This window comes from Cornus florida, unplaced genomic scaffold (assembly GCF_030987335.1).
Source record: "Cornus florida cultivar Cherokee Brave unplaced genomic scaffold, ASM3098733v1 CherokeeBrave_3.0.0_Hap2_Chr05, whole genome shotgun sequence".
Classification (NCBI taxonomy): domain Eukaryota; kingdom Viridiplantae; phylum Streptophyta; class Magnoliopsida; order Cornales; family Cornaceae; genus Cornus; species Cornus florida.
This window is the reverse complement of record NW_026775575.1, coordinates 58,694,723-58,718,750: the sequence shown is the minus strand read 5'-3', so window position 1 is coordinate 58,718,750 and position 24,028 is coordinate 58,694,723. Positions and strand designations below refer to the sequence as shown.

Below are 24,028 nucleotides of genomic sequence, written 5' to 3'. Positions count from 1 at the left end.
GTTTGCAATCTCCCTCTTTATCTTGTACATTTATTGCTTCAAGTTCATTTAAATTAATCTCTTGTTATTGCTGGTAGGTGTAACCTTAATTTCAAATTGCTTTGTTAAATTATTGTTGAGAAATTAGCCTTGCTATTACACATCAATTGAAATCAAAAAATTGACCATTGTTTGCTAAGACTCTATTCACCCCCCTCTAGAGTCAATACTTGGGCAACAATTGGTATCAGAGCCTAATCTCTAAAAGACTTAAGTGTATTAGAGAACGATCATGGCAAATTAAATGGTCACTTTCACCAAGAAGGTCAATCTAATTCTAGACCCCCTTGGTTCGATGGAACAAACTATGGTTATTGGAAAAATAGAATGATAGACTTCCTTCAATCCATAGACTATCAAATTTGGTTGGTTATTGTTAATGGACCCTTTGTTCCAATGAAAGTTGTTGACATAAGAAGTGTCCCTAAAACTAAAGTTGAATGGGACACCGAGGATTATAAACTCATTTCCGTAAATGCTAAAGCCAAAGTTAATCTAAAGTGTGCCATAAGCCCTAGTGAGTTCAATAGAGTCTCCACGTGTACCACAGCTAAAGAAATCTGGGATAAACTTCAGATTATTTATGAAGGGACATCACAAGTTAAGGAATCCAAAATTGACATCTTCATGCATCAATATGAACTGTTTCGCATGAATGAAAATGAGTCTATTATTGCAATGTTTGTAAGATTTACTGACATTATAAATGGCTTAAAGCATCTTGGTAGAACTATTACTAACTCTAATCTTGCAAGGAAAATTCTAAGAAGCTTACCTGAAAAATGGGATGCAAAAGCCACAGCTATTAAGGAGGCTCACAACCTCAACACATTTGAGCTGGATGAACTTCTTGGCTCTCTTCTCACATGGGAGATCACTCTAAAAGATAGAGAAGGAGATTATCATCGAAAGAAAGAAATCGCTCTCAAATATTCTTAAACAGAAAAGGAAGTTGCCGACAACGAAAGTGAAAATGATGATCTAGCCCTTATTACTCAATCGTTCAAAAGATTTCTTCATAGGAAGAAATTTAATAAGGGAAGATTCAAAAAGGGTGAATCATCTAATGAACAAAGTAAACGAGACACTCCTACCTATTTTCATTGCAGAAAACTGGGACACTTCAAGGCTGATTGTCTTATTTATAAAGAGGAGACTTGGGAATATGATGACTCAAACGATTCCGAAAGCGATGAGGAAAAGGCTATTATCTGTCTCATGGCAAACAAGGATGAGGTAGACTCTAATCTTGGCTCTTTATCTAAATGTGAAATGTCTTATGATAATTTGGTTAATGCGTATAATGGTCTACTTGATGGCTTTAGAGAATTGCATGATGAACTAGGAAAAATGGTCAAAAAATGTGTATTTCAAATAAGAGAAAAGCTTATCATTGAAAAAAAACTTCAAACTCTTCAAAATGGAAACGAATCTTTGAAATTAATTATTGAGGACCAAACTGATAGTCTAGCAAAATTTACTCAAGGCACAAAAAATCTAGAACTCATGTTAGGTGCTCAAAGGAGTGTCTTTAACAAAAATGGATTAGGATTTGATCATTTTGACAAAAAAGAATGCCTATTGAAAAAAAGAGAGCCTTTGAATAACTATTTTGTTAAAAGTAAAGACAAAAACTCTAGATGTAACTATTATAAAAGATTGGGTCATCTTATCCAAGATTGCTAAAAAAAATGGCCAAAAATTATCAAGAAGTGGGTTCCTAAAGGAACATATGTGCGTCTAGCTAACTCTTATGGACCCAACAACATTTGGGTACCAAGTGAAGACTATTAAAATCTCTCTTGTAGGATGTTTTGAAGGCCTCCACATCCTCTAAGGACAAATGGTTTCTAGATAGTAGATATTCAAGACACATGACGGGAGACTACTTAAAATTCTCTTCTCTAGAGGCATACAACGGAGGAAGTGTCACATTTGGAGACAATTCTAAAGGTAAGGTAATTGGCATTGGAATCATAGGTATTTATTCTTCCTTGTCCATTGAAAATGTTTTGCTTGTTGAAGATTTAAAGCATAATCTATTTAGTGTTAGTCAATTTTGTGATAATTGTTTTGATGTGATCTTTAGAATGGATAAGTGTATTGTTAAAAGAAATGAAAATCAAATATTTTGTGCCCCTAGAAGTGGTAATGTATATACTTTGCTCTTAGGAGAACTTCATGATCAAGATGTTAAATACTTTATGTTATCAAATGAACATAGTTGGTTATGGCATAGAAGGTTAGGTCATGCTAGTATGGATTTAATCTCAAGATTGTCTAAAAACGAATTAGTCAAAGGTCTCCCAAAGACAAATTTCTCAAAAGACAAACCTTGTAGTGCTTGCCAAATAGGTAATAAAGTCAAGTCTTCCTTCAAAAGGAAAAAAGGATATAACTGTGAGATATATAGATTGTAATTGGCTTATTTCGTTATCAAAACAAGTCCAATCAACTTGTAATTTTTTGGTTCAAAAATTTTGAAGATTGACGATCGGATGCGGATTTGAAGAAGAAAGTCAAGTGTTCATTACTACACTTTGAGATAATGAGAAAGATGCTCTACGAAGGTTGAGAGGTAGTGAGAACAGTTAGGACGGTTTCTGGAAGGTTCGAAACAAGAATAATTGCAAAATATTGCAAATTTTCAAGACTGTCCATCTTGAACCGGTTCAAGAATCCGTGGGATTCAGTACTGTCCATCTTGAACTAGTTCAAGATGGCTGAACCGGTTCAGGGTCTTCTAGCGACAATTGGATTTTAGTTTCCTTTTTGCTGAAAGTTTCCTTTTCGATTCCAACTTTCTTCTAAGTCATATGCACGAAATTTATCATATTTTCTGAGGGATTAGGACTTTCAAAACTCTATATAAACCATGTCATATACATTGGTCTGGTAACGGGTTTAGGGAAAATCAATTCTATATTTTGAAAAAACCTTTAGAGAGAGAAAACTTCAGAAAATCAAATCTGATTATTCTGAATTTATTTTTGAGAGCACACAAATATATTCATGAGTGATTTAGTTGTAGTGTTCTCTATCTCATCGGAATTGGAGCTGTATTGAAGATTCAGATATTCCAGATGATCAGCAGGATTTAATTCTTCTACAATCGCATTCAGATCTTGAAGAACAGAAGTAAACGCAGTCACACTTTGGAAGGGTTGAAGCATTCGAGGAGTGCTGTCTGATCTACCTGCTACTCTTCTACAAATATCAAGTGTGAGCCTGAGATTAAGTTGTTGTTGGACGGGGAGTCGCAAAGCCAGAGGATCGTTAGTGGTTGGTGTGGTGTAGAACGATAGGGTGTGAGCCAGAGTCAATGTTTGGAATACTTTGTTTTAAACATAATGGATTGGTTTACTTTGGAATGCATAATCCACAAGGTTTTGCCCATAACAGTTGACGTATTTTATCAACTGGGTTTCCTTGTTAAAAATCCTGGTGCAATTTCTCTAACTCTAACTTGCTTTACTTTTCATATATTTGTGATTGTGGATGTTTAAATTGATCATATATTCTAATCAATAATAAATTGAGCAAGTTGACCTAATAATTTGATATAGGTCATAAAGGAGTTAATCACAATTAAAATCAACTAATAGTTTCCACACCCCACGTAACTCTTGTTTTACAATTTGGTATTAGAGCGGGTTACTCGATATACAAAGTAGATCTTATTTGTTGATTAATTGTTGATTTTTGCATCATGTCTGAAAATTCATCTGTTGATGTGTTATCTTTACCTCCTGTTTCTAATTCTGTCACAAGTATGCAAAGTGAGTGTTCAAAGTTTAAAAAGGATTTTGAGACATTGTTAGAAAAATTAGATTTTGTGGAACTTGATAGAGATATTTACAAGTTAGAAGTTTTTGTCTCTAATAAGAATTTGGCCATAAAAATTTGCATCTTCTTCATAAAATTGATTTTCTGGAAATGGAGCTTAAAGAGGTAAATTTGTTTAATAAATCACTGGAACTTAAAATTGATAATTTGAGTAGTGAATTTGTAAAATCAAAACAGTCTGTTCAGAAAATTGATATTGGCACTTGCAAAATTAATAAGATGAAAGAAGTTGTTGAGAATATTAGGAGTAACAACAATTTGGCATTAACTTCAAAGGATTTGCATTTTCAAAAATCTAAAGATATTTTTGTGAAAGTTGAAACCAAGCCTTGTGTTATTTCTAATTCTCTTAAACTTGTTTCAACATGTCATTTTTATGGTGAAAAAGGACATATCAAGTATAAGTGTCAGAAAAGAAAAATTGAACTAGGAAAGAAAGTGAAAAATCTGGAGAGTTCAAATTTGAGGAAGAGGAGGATTAGGACTGTAGAGCCTTATGACACTTTGCCAAGAACAATAGGGAAATCATTACATAATGAATCTAAAATTGTTTGGGGAAATAAAGAGACTTTTAAGTGTCTTTCCATGCACACTGCACTTAGAGCACTTGGTCCATGTGGTTGGTATTTTGATAGTGGTTGCTCTAGGTATATGACAGGAGATAGAACATTGTTTACCACATTTAAGGAACGCTCAATTGGTATTGTTACTTTTGGTGATGGTAAAGCTTCTACCGTAAGTGGTAAAGGTAAGATCAAATTTTCAGGAATTGGGGAGTTAAAAAATGTTCTATATGTTAAAGGTTTAGCTACTAATCTGTTAAGTATTAGTCAAATATGTGATGAGGAGTTTCAAGTCGATTTTACTCAACAAGGGTGTTTTGTAACTAATGAAAAAGGTGAATGCATCTTGAAAGGAACTAGAACTTCTAATAATTGTTAGGTTGTGTTTTCAGATCCTTCACTTATGTGTTTTTCTGCAGTTACTGATGAGGCTGTTTTATGGCATAAAAGACTTGGACATATGAATTATAATGATTTATTGAATTTGTCTAACAATGATCTTGTTCGAGGTTTGCCTAAATTGAAGATGTCTAAGAATGAAATATGTGGTCTATGTCCGTTAGGAAAACAAACTAGAGTGTCACATAAGAGACTTATTTATAAAGTCACTTCTCGACCTTTAGAATTGATCTATATGGATTTGATGGGTCGCATAACACTTGATAGTATTGGAGGAAAAAGATATACGCTTGTTATGGTTGATGATTTTTCTAGGTTTACTTTTGTTGCATATTTGAGAGAAAAATTTGATACTTTTGTGAATTTCAGGTCTATTTGCCAACTTATTCAAAATGAGAAGGGATATCGAATTAATCGGATTAGGAGCGACAATGGAGGTGAATTCGAACCTAAAGAGTTTATTGAATATTGTGATAAGAATAACATTAAGCATGAATTTTCAACACCCAAAACACCATAACAGAATGGTGTAGTGGAAAGGAAAAATAGGGCAATTGTAGGTATGGCTCGTACTATGCTTCAGGAGAATAAGATTGTTAGTCACTTTTGGGCTGAATCGGTACGTACTGCTTGTCATATCCTAAATAGAGTTTATCTTAGGCCTGGAATTAACAAGACTTCATTTGAATTGTGGTATGATAGAAAGCCCACTGTTAAATACTTTAGAGTCTTTAGAAGTAAATGTTATATCCTTAGAGATAGGGAACACTTAGGAAAATTTGACTCTAGAAGTGATGAAGGTATGTTTTTGGGTTATTCACAAAACAGTCGGGCTTATAGGGTTTTTAATCTTAAAACAAAAGTGGTCATGGAGTCTATAAATGTGGCTTTTGATGATACAAAATCTAAGATAACTTGTAGGAGAAAGAAAAGAACCTGCAATTCAAGAAGAAGAAAGAGTTGAGGATAAAGATGGAGAAAGTGAAGAGGGTGAAGACGATAAGGATGAGGAATTAGAGGTTACCACTAATGAACCTATAGGAATTCCTGCACCATCTCTAGATATTCCCACATCTAGCAGTTCTAGAGTTAGATTGAGTCATCCAATTGACAATGTGATAGGTCCATGGGATAAACATGGTACCAGGAGTACAGTCCGCGATGATGTAGGACACTCATGTATTGTAGATGATATTGTTCACTCATGTCACATGGATCGGTTTGAACCTAAGAATGTTAATGAAGCTCTTCAAAGTTCTGATTAGCTTATGGCTATGTAAGAAGAATTGCTTCAATTTGTGAAGAATGATGTTTGGGAAGTAATGCTTCGACCTAGTGATGTTAATATCATAGGGACCAAATGGATCTTTAAGAATAAACTTGATGAGCATGGTTTTGTGATGAAAAATAAAGCTAGATTAGTTACACAAGGATACACTCAAGTTGAAGGAATTGATTTTGATGAGACTTTTGCACCTGTTGCTAGACTTAAATCTATTCGACTTCTTTTTGCTCCTACATGTCACTTTAAATTCAAATTGTTTCAAATGGATGTTAAAAGTGCTTTCTAAATGGTATTTTGCAGGAAGAAGTTTATGTAGCACAACCAAAAGGTTTTATTGATCCACATAATCCAGATTTTGTTTTTCATCTTAAAAAGGCTATTTATGGCTTAAAGCAAGCACCTAGAGCATGGTATGAGAAGTTGACTTCTTATCTATTACACAAGGGCTTCAAGAGAGGAGGAGCAGATAAAACATTGTTTATTTTCAGGAAAAGAAAAGATTTTATTATTGCTCAAATATATGTGGATGATATTGTTTTTGGCGCTACATGTGATAGCCTTGTTCATACTTTTTCTAAAGATATGAGTAAAACTTTTGAAATGAGCATGGTTGGGGAACTAACTTTCTTTCTAGGTATCCAAGTGAAATAACTTGATGATGGGATTTTCATATCTCAATCAAAGTATGTAAAGGAGCTAGTTAAGAAGTTTGGTATGAAAGATTCAAAGCATATTCAAACTCCTATGAGTACTTCATCCAAATTAGATAGAGACTCTGATCCTAATAAGGTTGATCATTTCTTGTATAGGAGTGTGATTGGTAGCTTATTATATTTGGTAGCAAGCTGTTTGTTCTAGGTATCAAGTTGATCTTAGAGAATAACACATTCTTGCAGTCAAGCGTATTATTCGTTATGTCAATAGTACATTGAATTATGGATTGCGTTATTCTTCTGAGTCTAACTTTGAGATTACAGGCTATACTGATGTTGATTGGGCTGGAAGCAAGGATGATAGAAAAAGTACTTTAGGTGGTTGTTTCTATGTTGGTACTAATCTTGTTTCATGGTACAGTAAGAAGCAAAGTTGCATATCTTTATCATCTTGTGAGGCTGAATACATTGCTGCTGGAAATTGTTGCACACAATTGCTTTGGATGAAACAAATGCTACTGGATTATGGAGTCAATCAAGGTACTATTTCTATCTTTTGTGATAATACTAGTACAATTAATATTTTAAAGAATCCAGTTTTGCATTCTTGGACTAAGCACATTGACATTCAAAATCATTTTCTTAGGGAACTTGTTGAATAAAAATGTCTTGTCTTTGGAAAAAGTGCATACTGATCAGAATTTGGCTGATATTCTCACTAAACCATTAGATGCTCCTAAGTTTTCTCATTTTAGGAAATCTATTGGTGTCTGTTGTCTTGATTAGATGCATTGCAAAGACATATCTAAAAAGGATCTTCATGCATATCTTGAGAGTCTAGATTATGTTTTTGAGAAGATAAGCAAACCATATTGATTGAGTATGTTGAACACAAGGAGTTTCATGACACATGGATTATCTGTGGAAAGCATAAAATGGCTATGATTTGTTGAAGTTAGTTTTGCTTATTTATTTTGTATAGTAAATGAATCATTGATATTACATTTACTTGAAATGTCATTGTTTTGGTCAAAGATAATATTGATATGATTAATAATTGTCTTGGAATTTAAACTTGTTTATATGTTTTAGACCAAAAGAGTGGAAGGAAAAGAAAATTGAAAAATAGCTTGGAATGAAATAGTTTTTGAAAAAAAATAAATGTTGTTTTGAAAAAAAAGTGAGATGGAAAAGGCTACCTTTGGGATTTGTCCGAAAGCTACCTTGACTCAAAACAAATGGAAATAAGGGAAAGAGCTGGCTGCCCATAAGCGTGAAAGCGGCCAATGTACAAAAAGAAAACAAATGGAGCACAAAGAGAGATTTAAAAAAAAAAAAAAAAATGTCTTTTGCACATGTTGATCATTTGATTTCTAAGGATATGTGATATCATTGATTTATTATCTAAAATATGAACAATTGACAGATCATATGTTTTTAGAACTTGGTGGTGATTTTACTACACTTACTAAGTTTGTGGAACTTAATAGAATTGATCCTGGTTATTTATGTTGATACATATAATCTTGTGAAGTCTACAATCTTCTTGGTTTAAATTTATAGGATTTATATGGTTGGTTACTTCCTTATTCTAGGATTTTTATTCCATGAGAACCTTGTTAATTTGAGACAAAAAGGGGGAGAGAGTGGAGATACTTTCTCATTCAGGGGGAGAGAGACTTTTTGCATTAAGGGGGAGAACCATTGTTCATTGCAGATTACAGGTTGCTACATGGCATTGACATTCAGGCATTATGCTTATGTTTATTTTCTTGATTAAGCTTCATGGGTAGTTGTGTTTGAGCTAATGTGTAGATTACAGGTTGCTAAATGTGTTGAAGTTTCCTGAGGTTTCAAGAAAATAAATGTGTTTTATTTTCCTCTAACAATCACTGTAATTTACTTTTCTGTTGGGGTAGATTGCTGAATTATTTTTAGGGTTTTGTCACAAAATTGCCAAAGGGGGAGATTGTGAGATATATATTTTGTAATTGGCTTATTTCGTTGTCAAAACAAGTCCGATTGAGTTGTAATTTTTCGGTTCAAAAATTTCGAACATTGACGATCGGATGCGGATTTGAAGAAGAAAGTCAAGTGTTCATTACTTCATTGAGATAATGAGAAAGATGCTATAAGAAGGTCGAGAGGTAGTGAGAACAGTTATGACGGTTTCTGGAAGGTTCGAAACAAGAGTAATTGCAAAATATTGCAAATTTCAAGACTGTCCATCTTGAACCGGTTTAAGATGGCTAAACTGGTTCAAGGTCTTCTAGCGGCACTTGGATTTTAGTTTCCTTTTTGCTGAAAGTTTTCTTTTTGATTCCAAATTTCTTCTAAGTCCTATGCATGAAATTTATCATATTTTCTGAGGGATTAGGATTTTCAAAACTCTATATAAACTATGTCATATACATTGGTCTAGTAACGGCTTTAGGGAAAATCAATTCTATATTTTGAGAAAGCCTTTAGAGAGAGAAAACTTCAGAAAATCAAATCTAATTATTCTGAATTTATTTTTGAGAGCACACAAATATATTCATGAGTGATTTAGTTGTAGTGTTCTCTATCTCATCAGAATTGGAGCTGTATTGAAGATTCAGATATTTCAGATGATCAGCAGGATTTAATTCTTCTACAGTCGCGTTCAGATCTTGAAGAACAGAAGTAAACGCAGTCACACTTTGGAAGGGTTGGAGCATTTGAGGAGTGCTGTCTGATCTACCTGCTACTCTTCTACAAATATCAAGTTTAAACCTGAGATCAAGTTGCTGTTGGATGGGGAGTCGCAAAGCCAGATGATCGTCAGTGGTTGGTGTGGTGTAGAACGATAGGGTGTGAGCCATAGTCAAAGTTCGGAACACTTTGTTTCAAACATAGTGGATTGGTTTGCTTTACACTGCATAGTCCACAAGGTTTTTCCCATAACAGTTGACGTATTTTATCAACTGGGGTTTCCTCGCTAAAAATCCTGGTTCAATCTCTCTAACTCTAACTTGTTTTACTTTTCATATATTTGTGATTGTGGATGTTTAAATTGACCATATATTCTAATCAATCATAAATTAAGCAAGTTGACCTAATAATTAGATATAGTTCATAAAGGAGTTAATCACAATTAAAATCAACTAACAGTTTCCGCACCCTACGTAACTCTTGTTTCACAATAACCACTTCAAAACAAATTGAATTGATTCACAAGGATCTATTTGGACTGGAGAAAATTTCTAGCCTTGGCGGTAAACTTTATGCTTTTGTAATTGTTGATGACTACTCTAGATTCACTTGGGTGTTCTTTCTTGCTCGCAAAAATGAGGCTCATTCAATTCTTTCAAAATTTTGCAAAAGAGTCGAAAACGAAAAAGAGTGTAAGATTAAAACCATTAGAAGTGATAGGGAAAGAGAGTTTGATAATCAAGACTTTGAAAGATTTTGCGACGAAAATGGCTACAATCATAAACTCTCTGCACCTAGGACTCCCCAATAAAATGGAGTTGTTGAAAGGAAAAATAGATCTCTTCAAGAGATGGCTAGAACCATGCTAAATGAGCACAAATCACCTAGATCTCTATGGACCGAAGCCATTAATACTTCATGCTATGTCATAAATAGAGTCGTCATTAGAAAAATTCTCAACAAAACACCTTATGAGTTGTGGAATAAAAAGAAACCTAATATTGGCTATTTCAAAGTTTTTGGGTGTAAATGTTTCGTTGTAAATGACAAGGACAATCTAGGAAAATTTGATGTTAAATCTGATGAAGGCATCTTTCTTGGTTACTCTTCTAGAAGTAAAGCATTTAGAGTATATAATAAGAGGACATTAGTTGTGGTTGAATCCATACATGTTGTGTTTGATGAATCCCCAACTTCTCCTATAAAAGGTGTGATAGACAATGATGAAGAAATTGAACTTGAAAAGGGTACCAATTAACTTAATAATAATGAATCCCCTATGGTGCTTGAGAAGAGTATCAATGAACTCAATATAAATGAGTCTCCTATTGATGTCTCTTAAAATACCAATTTAAGTGATGATATCTCTCAAAATAAAACTACTCCAAATGAATGGAAGTTAGTTCATAATCATCAATTAGATCAAGTTATTGGTGATCCATCCAAAGGTGTTAGTATAAGGTTATAATTAAGAAATGTATGCAACTTTGTTGCTTTTGTTTCTCAATTCGAACCTAAAAATATACATGAGGCTGAAAATAATGAATCTTGGCTTTTGGCAATGCAAGAAGAACTCATTCAATTCAAAAGAAACAAGGTTTGGAATCTTGTCCCTGGACCTTAAAATAAAAAAATCGTCGACACAAAAAAAGGATGAATCGGGAATCATTATTAGAAACAAGGCTAGACTTGTTGCAAAAGGCTATAACCAAGAAGAGGGTATAGATTATGAAGAGACTTTTGCTCCCTTTGCTAGACTTGAGGCTATAAGAATGTTGCTTGCATTTGCATCTCACAAAAATTTCACATTATTTCAAATGGATGTAAATAGTGCTTTCTTAAATGGGTTTATAGATGAAAAAGTATATGTAGAACAACCACCAGGCTTTGAAAGCTATGAAAGTCCAAACCATGTTTATAAATTGTTTAAAGCATTATATGGTTTGAAACAAGCTCCTACAGCTTGGTATGAAAGACTTAGTAGATTTCTACTTTCAAATGGTTTTGGTAAAGGTAAAATTGACAATACGCTTTTTACCAAAATTATTGATGGCAATTTGTTGATCATTCAAATTTACGTTGATGATATTATTTTTGGATCAACAAATGACTTGTTAAGCAAAGAGTTTGCCTCCTCCATGTAAAACGAGTTTGAAATGAGCATGATGGGTGAACTGAACTTCTTCTTAGGGCTGCAAATCAAACAAACTCTTGATGGAATCTTTGTCTACCAATCAAAGTATACTAAAGATTTGCTAAAGAAATTTGGCTCCGAGGACGCCAAACATGCTAAAACTCCCATGAGTCCTTCCTTAAAGCTTGATAAGGATGAGAAAGGCAAGGATGTTGATATTAAGAAATATAGAGGGATGATTGGAAGTCTTCTATATTTAACAGCTAGTAGGCCGGACATTATGTTTAGTGTTTGTCTATGTGCTAGGTTTTAATCTTGTCACAAAGAATCTCACTTAAATGCTGTCAAGCGTATTTTCAAATACTTAAATGGCACATTCAACTTAGGATTGTGATATCCTCGGTACACATCATTTGAACTTGTAGGATTTACGGATGCGGATTTTGTCGGCTATAAAGTTGATAGAAAAAGTACAAGCGGCGCATGTCACTTTATTAGTCAGTCCCTTATATCTTGGTCTTACAAGAAACAAAATTCAATCGCATTATCTACCGCTGAAGCTAAATATGTTGCTACTGGTAGCTACTGTGCACAAATCTTGTATATCAAACAACAGCTTAAAGACTTTGGTTTATTCTTCAACAAAATCCCTATCAAATGTGACAATACCAGCGCCATTTGCATATCAAAGAACCCTATTCAGCACTATAAAACAAAGCATATTGAGATTAGATATCATTTCTTACGTGATCACGTATCAAAAACCGAAATTGAATTAATGTTCATTAGTACCGAGAATCAATTAGCTGACATTCTCACGAAGCCACTTTAAGAAGATAGATTTTGCACACTTCGTCGAAAAATCGGAATGGCAATAGAGAAAGAGATCCATGACCACTGATGAACACTGAATACATTTTACTTCTGACCTTGTTCCGCAGACCGAAACTATGCTTCGGTTGACCGAAATAAACATTTTGGCAGACCAATACTATATTTCAGTCGACCGAAATAAGAAATTTAATTCCTCTTCAAAATGCAAATCGGACGACCGATGAAGCCATTTCGGTCGACCAATTCTTCGGGGCCCCAACACGTAAGGCCCAAATATGAGTTTAAGAGGCCTGCGAATCCCATTTTGATATCAAACTCAAAACCCTCTCTCTCTCTAACTCTCAAGAGGTGACTGCAAACAACCTCATCTCTCTCATCCTCACATCAGAGGTAAGTTCCACTCCTCTCACTTTGAATCAATCAACTCCTCGTCAAACTCCTCTATTTTGATTATTGATCTCTGTATAGCATTTTATGATTTGATATCATCCTAAGTTAGATTTTGTTGCACAAAACCTTGTCATCTATCTCACAAAATCCTTCATCTCTAGAAAGAACCTATGGCTTCCCATAAGAATCCTTTTAGAACTGATAGAGACCTAAAAAAATGCACTAAGCATTCTCATGATATAGATGCAGGAGGGTCTAACCCACCAAACCCTGAGCATTCCGACCCCTATCCTACCCCAACTATGCATCTTTTCCAAGAACCCGAGTTCAAGGAAATTTATGAAACCAAATTCCTCCATAAAATAGTTGAGAAAGGGAAATTTTTTAATAGTAATAAAAGTGAAACATTGATCCAACACACCTTCTCTCTGTTTGATGCTATTGGGTTGGGTGAATTTGTATCACTCAAAGTCCCTTTTTATCCCAAGCTTGTTAGAATGTTTTACACTCATCTTGAGAAAGAACTAGAGCAAAACACTTACGATTCTTTTGTAGTGGGCACTCACATTCACCTTACCTTGTCCAGTATGCGCCACATTCTCAAAATTCCTTACGGGGATATCACCTACTTTACATCCTATAACTGGTATCATGGGGAAGAGTTTCATCCTCTCCAAGCAGTTCAACAAATGAGCCACTTCCCTACTGAAAACACTGACAAGATTATTGCAAGTCAGTTAACCGTACAAGCTCATCTTATTTATTATGTCATCATCCATACCATCCTTCTAAAATCAGGCGAACGCTCGGATGTGCCATTTATGGAAGTTTTTCTCATATGGTGTGTTCTAAACAGAAAGCAATTTGACCTCGTTTTCATCATCTTTCACCACATGCAAGATTGCATTAAGAAGGAAAAAACTCACCTATTCTATGCTATGCCTCTTACATTAATATTCAGAGCTTATAAGGTGCGCATAGAAGGAGAGGATAAAAAGGAGCTTACTAAACTTTACAGAATTGACAGAGACTTGCTGAGTCGAATGGGTCTCAAAAAATCCAAAGCCAACTCTTGGTATAACCCTAAGTTTGGAGATCCGACAAGTGAGGGCCAAGACATTGTCGTGGCAGAGCACCAAACAGGAGATACTGAAGTGGGTGGTAATGAAGACAGAGAAGAAGAACAAGTAGAGGAAGAACAACAAGAACCTATTCCTCCTTCCGAAGAAAGATCCCTCTGTGAGCTTCTACTTGAGAGTATTGCTTTTTCGATCCCTCCTTGAGAAGGAAAATCGGGACCATATTCTCGCCTTACTCGAAAGAGTTGAAGAGGTAGCAACCGAAGTCGACGTTATCAAGCATGACTTTGCTGACCTCCAAGCTACGGGACTCCCTCACTTTTGATGCCCCCCCCCCCCCCCCACCTTTTTGGTAATTGACAAAGGGGGAGAAATGATGTTGATTCATGTGGTTGAAAATATGGAATAGTTGTGAAGTTGCTAATAAAATGGAATAGATGTGATCATTGGCTGTACTGATCTTTGAATGTACTTTGAATTCATTAATCAAATGAGATACATGTTTTTGGTATTTATGAATTGCATTTTTTTTAATGCATTGTCTTGATCTTGCTTAATATGTATACATGCCTTAAATATGATCTTGCTTAGATGGATGCACAAGAAAAGCGGGAGATTTGTAATCTCTTATATGTTTGTCCTCACCTCTAAAATTATGCACATTGATAGGGGAGAATTGTTCACATTCCATACTCTTATTTTCCAAACAACATCAATGAATTGTCATCATAAAAAAAGGGGGAGATTGTTGACCTTGAATCTAAGGCTTTTGATGATCATAATTCATTAATGATGTTCCATGCGTACTAATGTCTTCCTTGAGTAAAATTACAGATCTAAGCTTTCATCAAGACAAGACATTACACAGAAAAGCAAAAATGAAGAAGCATCATGAAGGCATGAGAAAAAGTCAAAGGAATCAAGACTCAAAGACAAGTCATCAACATCTCATCAAATGGGATTAGCTAGGATGGTGAGCTTTTTAGGAAACCTTGTTAAAACATGTACCAACATCTTGAGGCTCACACTCTCAAAATCATACATCGAAACTCATTCATTAAGGTTAAGGATCATTGGACCAAGTTTAAACATCATCAAAACATGCTCCTAGAATTTAAGTTTCATTTCGGTCGACTGAAATGGAAGGATAATTTAAACCGGTTGACCGATTCTATCAATGAGTCTAAATCATAGCTTTTAAGGTATTTCGGTTTACCGAAATACAGGACCAACTCAGTTCGGTCTACTGAACTAAGAAAATGAAAAGTTTCTCTAGGAGTTTCAAAGGACCGAAACTAAGGAGCCAAATGTATCGAAGGAGCCGATTCTCACAGAATGTTTCGAACAAAGGAGGAAGGAGTTTCGGTCGACCGAAACAAGAGAAAGAATTCTTCGGTCTACTAAAATAAGTATGATAGCCAACCTCAAACAGTTTCGGTCGACCGAACCGCAATAGTGTTTTATTTTGGATGACCGAACTAGCGAGAATTCAAATTTTGAACGGCCATTTTTCCTCGAAGTGTGTGTTCAACAGCTAGAATACATATCAAACTCATCTGAAACTCTATATAATGACTTGTGGTCTTCATAAAAAGGAATTGGATTTATTGAGAAACACATTCTTGTAGTCTTAGAACCTTCTTATCATCATACACATACTTTATATCTTGAGAGAGTATTAAGCTTCAAGTTATTCATACATACTCTAGAGCTGAAACTTGTACTTCAGATCTGAGAGAGATCATCTTGTACTTTGTATATCTTCTTCAACTCTTGTAAGGGCTGGTGTGGCCCAAGGTAGACTAAGAGAAGGAGTTTCTCTTTGCATTTAGAAGCAATGAAGGGCTTCTTGTAAAAAGTTTGCTCTCTAGCCGAAAGGAGAAGTCTTCGCATTTAGAAGCAATGAAGGGCTTCTTGTAAAAAGCTTGCTCTCTAGCCGAAAGGAGAAGCCATAGTGGATTGGGAAGTCTCAAGAGGCGTCTTGAGCCGAGGAGTAGGAGTTTTCGAACCTCGTAAAAATTGCTAAGTACTTGTTTACAATCTCTCTCTTTATCTCGTACATTTATTGCTTCAGGTTCATTTAAATTAATCTCTTGATATTGCTGGTAGGTATAACCTTAATTTCAAATTGCTTTGTTAAATTATTGTTGAGAAATCAGCCTTGCTATTACACCTCAATTGAAATAAAAAAATTGACCATTGTTTGCTAAGACTCTATTCACCTCCCTCTAGAGTCATTACTTGGGCAATAGATATATTGAAATCGCCAAAACCTATAAAGTTTTCAATGCCAACATTCACGTTATTTTACGAAACGAAGGATCCAACTGAGCACATTCATCAGATCGAGTTAAAATGGCCTTGGACACCGAGGATGATGCCCTGATGTGTAAGGTCTCCCTAATAAGCCTCACTGGACCTGCAGTCAACTAGATCAACCACCTATCGAGGGGGTTGGTTGGAAGCTTTCAGACACTTTACGACTTAGTCATAGGTTAGTACTTTGGTAATCGGCGGATTGAGAAAGATATATCATGTCTATTCACTATGAGGCAGCAGTAGGGGAAGTGCCTCTAGGCCTTTGTCACCAGATTTAATCTAGAGATAAGCATGGTGATTGATTGCCACCCATCATCAGCAATACAGGCATTTAAATTCACTATGACTAAAAGGACTCAATTTCATACATCCTTGGTAGTGGCAATGCCTAAGACCATAGACAAACTCAATTCAATAATGCAAGGCTATGTGCGTCTCGATGAGGATGAGGCAGTCAATACAAGGAAGACCATACAGTATTACAGCCCCGAGTGATGCCTTGGAAGGCAGAAAAAAGGTAACAAGATGGTGAGATAGTCACACCACCTAAGGTTACTTTGGCATGGCTGTATCAAAAGAATAAAGGGATGTTCGTAGTACCTCAACCAATCAGATAACCAATCAAACAAACAGATCAAACCAAGTACTGTGCATTCTATATTGACTTCGGACACCAGACAAATAAGTGTAAGAACTTGAAGAGACAAGTTGAGATACTGATTATAAAGGGAGACTTGGCCAACTATGTCCAGGATAAGGATCAGAACTGAAAGGATGGCTACCCAAGGTAAAATGCAAAGGCAAACCCTCAGGAAAGGCAGTTAGTCCCTGTAATTAATGCAATCCATAGACGACCTGAAGTCGAGGATAAGTCAGAAGAGTTAAGATGAAGACGATTCACGAAAGCTCATAAGATGAGAAGGATAGGAAACGTGAATACGGTCCGCCAAGAGATGGATGTGCCCTTGATCAGATTTGATAAGGACAACCTTTAAAGGGTACAAACACCATATAAGGATCCATTGGTGATAAGTCTAATGGTGTACGGCAAACTACTTAATCAAAAGGGTCTTAGTGGACTCGGGCAACAGCTCCAACATCATAACCAAGGTGGCGTTCAAACAGTTAATGGTATATCTAAAGCAGGTCAGACCTACAAAGAATCCCTTGGCAGGTTTTGACAGTAAGAGATTAAAGCCTATTGGAGTTATTGAGCTACCCGTGTGAACTGTGCGATGGAACTTGAAGGAGAACTTCGTTATAGTTTATGCAGACCCTTCTTATGACCTCTTAATGAGAAAAGGGTGGATCCACAAAGTACAAGGCATTCTATCCACTGTGCACCAAGTCATGCGATGCTAAGTCTAGATGGTAAAGAGGTGATTAACATCCACGGAAACCAAATCACTACTAAAGAGTGCTATGTGGTGACACTTAAGGCCAGTGGAAAGGGCAAGGCAGTGACCAGTTTACGAGCACAAAATAGCAATTATAGATCCCTTCGACCAAAGAAGATGAGTTGAGGGCAGGGGAAACAATCCTCATAATAGAGCCGTTAGAAGAAGTACAGATCGGCCCCATGCAACCCACAAGAATAACAAAGATATGATCACTGTAGACCGAAGAAGAAAAACAACTCTATCACGTCACTGCTTTAACGTAGATCCTAACTTCAACCCAATCAGGTAAAAACAAAGAAGGTTTGCGCCACACAAAACCAGATTATAGCGGATGAAGTGGATAGACTATTGGAGGCAAGTTTCATTAGAAAAGTTCAGTACCCTTCCTGGTTGTTCAGTGTGGAAAAAGAATGGAAAATGGAGAGTCTGCATTGATTTCACCAACTTGTATAAGGCTTATCCAAAAGATAAATTTCCCTTGCCCAAAATTGACCAAATAGTAGATGCAACCATTGGATATGAGCATCTGACTTTCTTAGATGCATATTTGGGCTACAACCAAATAGCCATGCACCTGGACAATGAGGAGAAGACCTCTTTCATTATAGAACGAGGGACTTATTGCTACAAGGTAATGTCGTTCGGTCTAAAGAATGCACGAGCCATATATCAGAGGTTGGTTAGCAAAATTTTCAAAGCCTAGATTGGCAAAACAGTGGAAACATACATTAATGATATGGTGGTGAAAAGTAAGAAGAAGGAAGATCATCTCTCCTAACTTCAAAAAGTGTTCGACATGTTACGTGAGCATCGGGGTTGGTTCTGGGCAATTCTTAGGGCATATTATTAATAGCTAGGGATTGAGGTGAGTCCCACCCAGGAATAAGCACTAATAAGGAGTGAGGAGCCGAAAACCCTCAAAGAAGTCCACACCTTTATAGGAAGGATAGCAGCACACAGCAAGTTCGTCTCAAGACTATCAGATCGATGCAGACCATTCTTCAATACGATCAGAAGTAATGGCAGACAAACTTGGGAGAGCAAGCATCAATAAGCCTTGTTCGAACTCAAAGAGTATATACGTAGCCAACCAATCCTCTCTGCACCAAGACAGAATAAGTGACTGTATCTTTACCTTACTATATCGAAGTCTGCAACAAGCGCTGTGCTAATTAGAGAGGAAGAAACGAGCCAATATCTCTTATTTTACGTAAGCAAGATAATGATCGACCCTAAGACAAGGTACTCACAAGCAAGAAAAGTTATATTTGCACTAGTGTATGCCAAAAAGAAGCTCCGACAGTATTTTGAGACTCACCAGATCATCATCCCCACCACTTATCCAATAAGAGTCATTCTGCACAAGCCTGACTTATCTGGCAGAATCATTAAATGAACAATTGAGTTAAGTTCATTTGACATCACTTATGAGCCTCGAATGACAATAAAAGGCCAGGACATAGCCGACTTTCTACTTAAATGTGAGGCCAAGGACGAAGAGAAAGTGATGGAAGACCCATCATGGAGGCTTTACGTTTACGGGTCATAAAACCAAATAGGGGCAGGAGTAGGAATTAAGCTACAAACCCCTGAAGGCATAAGATTACACAAAGTAATTAAACTAAAGTTTGAGGCAACAAATAACGAAGCAGAATACGAAGCATTACTAGTAGGGCTAAGACTTGCCAAAGAGCTCAGAATCAAGTCGTTGGGTGTCTTTAGCGACTCACAATTGATCGTGAAGCAAGTGATGGGAGAGTATAACATAAGGGACAGTACGATGGAGGCATACCGCTCTGTTGTTGAACGAGAGATCAAAGGATTTGACCAAGTCAAGTTCACGTGGATACCTAGAGAAGGGAACTTTGAAGCCGATCGACTGGCCTGCGGTGCATCTAGTTCAGGTGGAGAACTAACAAGGGTAGTACCGATCGCCAAAAACTTAGAAAAAATCAATGAAGCTGAAGTGGCAAGTGGCAAGTGGCAAAATAGCTGATCGCCAAACACTGAGAAAAAATTTTCAAGCAAAAATAAAGTTTCATTACAACAACAAGTGTGAAGTAGCAAATGGCAGAACGGCCGACCGCCAAATACTTGGAAAAATTTCAAGTAAAAATGAAGTTTCATTGCAAAAACAAGTGTAAAGTAACCGATGTCAATATGGCTGATCGCCAAACACTTAGAAAAATTTTCAAACAAAAACACTTGGTAGGAAAGCTAAACAAGAATTATAAACCTTTGGATTCAACAAAAAATTCTTCAATTAATTGATCAAAATTATAAGTAGTCCTCTCTCTCTTAGATCTTAAACAAAAAAATAGAGAAGATGAAGAGATAAAAGGAAAATAAAAAAAAAAGAGAAAAAATGAAGCTAGGCCGTGTCTTTTATGACCTCCACTTCATCAGATCCAGCGAGATCATGAGGGGTAGGAGTTACAGGGGTAGAAGTAGGATCACCATGATGAGCGCTAAAAAGTGCGCATTTAAACCCCTTAAGCTTAGGTATTCTAGGACCTTTATCTATCTTACTTTCCCGTTTTAGACTAATTTCGTGTCATTACCCTTTTCAGGTGCTTATCCCCAAAATAAGCTAACTTAGCTAAATAAGAACATAATTGAAGCAATCTTGAGATGAATCAAAGAAAGAAGCAAAGTGGGAGCAAAAGGAAGCAAGTGGTGGACATTCAGCAAGTTCGATCAATCTCAGGAAATATTCGATCGATCCAACTTTGATCGATTTCAACACTTCAAGATGGATCTGAACTATTTTGTCCTTATCCAAAGATCCCACAAAGTTTGATCGATCCAACATTTCTCAGATCGATCGAAAAGATTCCATCTTACCCTGTTATACCACCCCACCTACCACTTTTGTCTCTTTCCCCAAAATATATCAGATCTGTCCTTATCCAAAAAGACGCCATAATAGAGGATCGATCTAGCTTAAGTTTGATAAATCTCAGCCATGTTCGATCGATCTCACCACAAGTTCGATCGATCGAACTTCCTCAAGCCCGAAAAAAGACAAAATCCAGCTCATTAAAGGTTGGCTCATGGTGCAATCATTGGAGGAATATTGATGTGCGAGCCCAGACTATTGGGTGTGACATTTGACCTACCTGTATAAGGCATATGAGCCATTCTTGAGATATACTTGAGAAAGACTTTTGACACAATTTCCATATCATATTCTTAGTGAGGAAGAAAAGAAGAGAGGAGGCTAGAGACACAAGCTTGGAGTTCTTCCATCAACCAAGAAGATGAGCAATTTCTACCATAGAGTTAGCCCTTGAGCATTGGAAGACACCATCTATGAGTGGCTAGACATCCTCTTGGGGCTAGAGTTAGCCTGAAGCATGCTTTCTACATCTTTATTTATATATTTTTGAGGGGATTTGTATTATGATATATGTTTTGACATTTTTACATACATAGATCTTGTTTATTCAATGATTTGTGTGGTTTAATGCTTCCAATTGATCATTTTATTCTATCCATATGTCTATGTATGCTGGAATAGATGTTCACGTGTTTGTCTCTAGATTTTGTGTTATTGATGCATGTTTATGTGTATTGATGCTATAAATCTAGAGATTGTCAAGATATAGTGCTTAATAGAATACTCTTGTGGTTTATTTGATGATTCATACTCATTTGATAATTGATAATTGATAATTCATACTCATTAAACATAGTGCTTAATAGAATGCTCTTGTGGTTCATTTTATTATTTGATAATTGTAGTTTAGATGTTAAATAGGAGGACAATCCATACTTGTTGTTTGATGTTTCATACTTATGAAAACAAGTAGCATATGTCTTTAACCTTGTGATGTGTTTAGATTGTGAGCTTAAAGAAAGGATTAATGGCTTAGTTTTATATATTGTGTTATCCACTATGTTGCTTAGACAATATATACTTAATTAGTGATCCATACTTGTTGAAACAACCACACACACACACTATTGTTGCAATACATGTTTTTCCCCTCATTAATCATTTATTAAGGGTGTAGAGAAGCTATGCTTAGTGGTAATCTCTAAACCCCAAGATCTCTCTCTCTTATTTTCTCTTCATTGTATTTAATTGTTTACTTTAGTTTAAATTGCATCTTAGTATAATTCAATCACCAACCAATCTTTTGATCACTCGACCTACTAACCCTAATCTCGATTCCACAACCTAATACGACCCACCAATCCCTTGGGACGATCCCTACTCGCCCTAACTATATTTTTAGTGAAAGGTAGTAGTGGAAATTATAAATGTAAAACTTGGCCACACTCATATTAGTCCATCTTTTAAGCTTCGGTGCTTGACGACGAGCACACCAAGTTTTTGGCTCCGTTGCCTGGGATTGATTGAAGGCAACGTCGTATTTGTGGAATCAATTAGGAATTAGTACTCTTTTGATCGTGTCTTTACTTTATTTTCATTTTCATTTTGGTTACTTATTATGTTGGTTGTTGTTTGACTAGGTGTATTGAGCTAGAAGGTGAGCAAATGAGCATTTTAAGCAAGGAGCTAAGCAAATGCAAGAAAAAAGCTAAAATCTAAAAAAAATTGCAAGGCTAAAATTGAAAATTGAATTGAAGTGCTAAAGGACCCTTTGTAAGCTCTTTCTTAACTCAATCTTCAATTAAATTGTCGGCCGACGTGGAGGCTTGTATTTTAATTCTTAGATAAATCGGGAGCCCGCGTGGAGGCAATTTTATTGTTCTTTGCATATTGTTGATAGCATGGGAGTATGGGATCATTATATGTGGAAAAAGTTTGTTGATTATTGAATTGTTGCGAAGGTGAAGTGATTGTTGATTATTTGTTACTTGTTTGTGTTTTGCTGGTGCATGCATGGTCGAAGGTCATTAAATCCTACTTTTGTCCCTCTTAATTTGAATTTAGAATCCATTGTTCATACACCTAGGGGAAAGGGTAATTTTAATCATTCTACTTCTACAATGGAAGTACATAATGAGGACCATGTGGAGGACCTTGGTCACATAGACCAACAAGGTATCCTCCACCCCAATGTGCATCATGATAACATGCAAATACCATTAGGCATGCCAAGGCCATTCATTCACCCACCACAACAACAAGGCCAAGTTCCATTGGGAATGCCTAGGCCAATGTTTGCTCCACAACCTCCCATAGTTCAAGGCAATCAAGGTGCCCATGTTGCACCTCCAATTGTTAACCCTCCCCTTGCTTTAAGAGATCACTATGTGCCTAATGAATATAATGCACCCACATGTATTCAATTGCCACCTTTTAAATCAAATCACAAACCACTCAAATGCTTCCTAACTATCATGGACTTCCAAGTGAAGAACCTTACAAGCATTTGGATGAGTTTCTTGAAGTATGTTCCTCCGTAAGATGCACGGACATGCTGAAAAAGGTCTTAAGGCTTAGAATTTTTCCATTCACCCTTAAAGACAATGCAAAATATTGGTTTAATAATCTTAGGCCTTTTTCAATAACTTCTTGGGCAGAAATGCAACAAGAGTTCTTAAAGAAGTACTATCCGGTTTCTAAGACCAATGCCATGAGAACCTCAATTCTAGAGTTTTCACACGGGGATGGGGAAACGTTCCATGAGGCATGGGAAAGATTTAATGAATTACTTAGGAAGTGTCCACATCATGACATGCCCAAATGGCAATTAGTTCAATATTTCTTTGAGAGTTTATTCGATAATTACAAGGGCATGGTTGATGCTTTCATGGGTGGCTCTTACATTGATAGGCATGAGGATGACGTGTGGCGTCTTTACGAAAGCATGAGTGAAAATTCTTTGCATCGAACTTTATCTTCTAAGAATGGTAGGAATTCAAGTGGAAGAAAGAGTGTTGGCTTACATCAAGTTGACCATTCTAATGAAATAGCCGCCGAGATGAAATCCTTATCTCAAAGGTTTGATCAATTCTTGATTAACCAAAACTCAGCAAATCAAGTATCTTCCTTCCCTAACCATTCCCATCATGCATCCAATGAATCATGTATGACTTGTTCAAGTGTCTTACATTCTACTTCCAATTGTCCCCATGGACATGTTCAAAGTGAGCATCATGAACAAGTTAATGCAGCTTTTGTTAATCCAGGAAACAATCCTTATGGCAATCACTATAATTCTAGTTGGAGGAATCACCCGAATTTCTCTTGGAGAAACCAAGGGGAAGGTTTAAACCCTCCCCAAGGTGGTTTTCAAGGGAATTATGTTCCACCTTCGATACAAAGCCAAGGTTCCTAAGGTTTTAGATCATCATTTTAATCGCATGGTAATCAATTTTCTAATTCTTATTTTCCTAATCAACCATCATATTCTCAAGGAAACTCTAGGAGTCCCGCTTTTGAAGAGAAAGTTTTAACCGCTCTAGGCACCCTAGAGGTGAACACTCAATTGTTTCATT

At 36.2% G+C, this 24,028-nt stretch overlaps 1 pseudogene; it reads right to left on the bottom strand.

The window, feature by feature from the left end:
• Window positions 1-23,168: 23,168 nt before the first annotated feature.
• On the bottom strand, window positions 23,169-23,267 carry LOC132310653 (small nucleolar RNA R71; annotated as a pseudogene).
• Between the last annotated feature and the right edge of the window lie 761 nt (window positions 23,268-24,028).